The 2,238-nt window shown below is 40.9% G+C and overlaps 1 protein-coding gene across 1 annotated transcript in view; it reads left to right on the forward strand.

Annotated features, from left to right (window-relative positions):
* The window catches only part of LOC107689818 (baculoviral IAP repeat-containing protein 6-like), a 118,795-nt gene that overhangs the window by 14,629 nt on the left and 101,928 nt on the right, over positions 1-2,238 (forward strand). The window lies entirely within an intron of this gene.

Below are 2,238 nucleotides of genomic sequence, written 5' to 3' on the forward strand. Positions count from 1 at the left end.
TATTATTAAATACTATATAATAAAATATATGACACATTAATCATTAAAAAAATTGAAGCAGCATCCTTCATGTCAAATATAGTTTCTAACTTAATATTTTTTTTTTTTACTTGTGTTTAATTATTTGGCATGTATGTTAATGATCACCCTCTCTTGTTGTATGTGTGTTTTGTGACAGCTAAACCTGGGGGCCGGGTGAGGTGTCAGTACTTCCCAGCCGTGGATAAGGTGCTGTTTGTGGACGATTACGCTGTTGGCTGTAGGAAGGACTTGAATGGGATCCTTCTTTTGGACACTGCTCTCCAGGCTCCTGTGTCCAAGCCAGAAGACATGGTGCAGCTGGAGCTGCCTGTTACTGAGGTATGCATTTTTTTTATATATATTGAGTTATATATATATGATATTAGGGGTGTGAACCTACACTGGTCTCACGGTTCGGTTCGGTTACGATTATCATGTCATCGATTCGGTTCAATTCGATATCACGATGCATCACAATGCATTGACGATGCACTGCATTCTCAATTTTTAATTTTACTTCACATGTATACAATTTTGTCAATAAATACAAGCAGTCAGATATATGAACTGTACCTGACGTGGTTTCTCAAGTTAGTCGTATTACCCTCGGCATATTTTATTGTGCATGACATGATTTACACACAGCGTGTGTCTTCTTCAGGTCGTGCTTACCAGGTTGTTCATAAAAGCTGAAATGTGCCCAGATGTCGGCTTTTAAAGTAGTTGGAGCATTTTTAATTACTCGCACTCGCGTCTCGCCTCCCTCCGCCATTAGGCGCGTTCAATTTGAAGCGGCGCTGCACAGTATGATCGGTGTATGACATAACCCGCGAGAGCGATTCGTAAGCATAAGGATTCGTCTGCTCTCTTATCGCTCTTGCGGTACTTGATGTCATACACTGATCATTCTGCGCAGTGGCGCTTCAAGCTGAACGCAACAAATAATGTCATAAAAGCGTCAATACGTTATAAACTGTTATGGTCTATTACTGAACTGATACCGAATCGTCCTCGTCTGCATCGCGATGCATCGTAGAAACGATTCATTCCGACACCCCTGGAATGTATACAGTATATTCTTTATTTAATATTGGGCTTTGCCTTGATATATCAGTGAGTTGCTATGCATTACCCGGCCACTGTCAGTAAATAGTTGATGTAGTTGTGGGGTGCAAACCTAAACAATGATGCTTCCAGTGAACAATGAAACTGCACAGAATCATTTTCTTTAGGGTCCGCAATCGTGTTTAACAGGCGGGTGAAATAATTATAATGCTGAAGGTGAGGTACTCACTAGTGCTGTGTTCAAAATATCGATACAATATGACGATATATCGTCACAGAGATTTGACGATACGAGTATCGATACAGCTGGCCCTGTATCGATATTGTGGCACGTGTGCAGCAGTGGACCATGCTTAATTTGTTAAACATTTTACAACGTTTAAAATTGAGTAGAAAAGTGCGAGAATTCTAAAAAAGAATGAATAGAGCATATATAGGCTACAACAAGGTTTAATCTGGCTGCAGAGGAACACAACTGGGTTGCCTGATATAAAGAGACGTAATCCCCAAAATAGAGCTTTACACTTGTGCAATACGGAAATATCTGCCAAGTGTGTTACTTATCTTTGTCAACCTGGCAACCATGTGTACGCGCGCTCTCTCCGGAATTGTCACTTGCACAGTCGAGGCAGTGTCACATCGTCACTAAAGTATATAAATTGCATTTCTTTTAAATTCTTGCCAGTGTTTAACCATTCAGCGCTTGCGCACTTCTCCTGGAGACCGTACGCTCATGCACACTCGCAGCGCACACACATAACGCCAGGTTCAAATTACTCTGTTTGCAGTGCATACATAGTGCATATTTTTTTCCGTGCTCATGTTAATGGATTAAAGTGTTCACTGCACACAGTTGCGGTCCGGCAGTGCATTCAGTAGCGGTGCGTCTGCAGCAGTGCAGAGATTGTTTCCAGTCTATGTTTGCTGTGCTGCAAGCGCTGAATTAAAGTAACAGGGCATTGTTTGCAGTAAATATGAACATGGATTGACACGAAAATGTAGTAATTACACCATAAACCATAAATGTTAAAGTCTACTGTGTTTCACAGTCAACACATATGGCTTTTTGGCTAGGTTTAAAGGGAAAAGGGAAACTTTTAGATAAACAAGGCAATAATAGATGGCACTCGTGGAGGTAGACAAACAAAGTTC

The sequence above is a fragment of the Sinocyclocheilus anshuiensis genome, unplaced genomic scaffold (genome assembly GCF_001515605.1).
Source record: "Sinocyclocheilus anshuiensis isolate Anshui unplaced genomic scaffold, SAMN03320099.WGS_v1.1 scaffold918, whole genome shotgun sequence".
Classification (NCBI taxonomy): Eukaryota; Metazoa; Chordata; class Actinopteri; order Cypriniformes; family Cyprinidae; genus Sinocyclocheilus; species Sinocyclocheilus anshuiensis.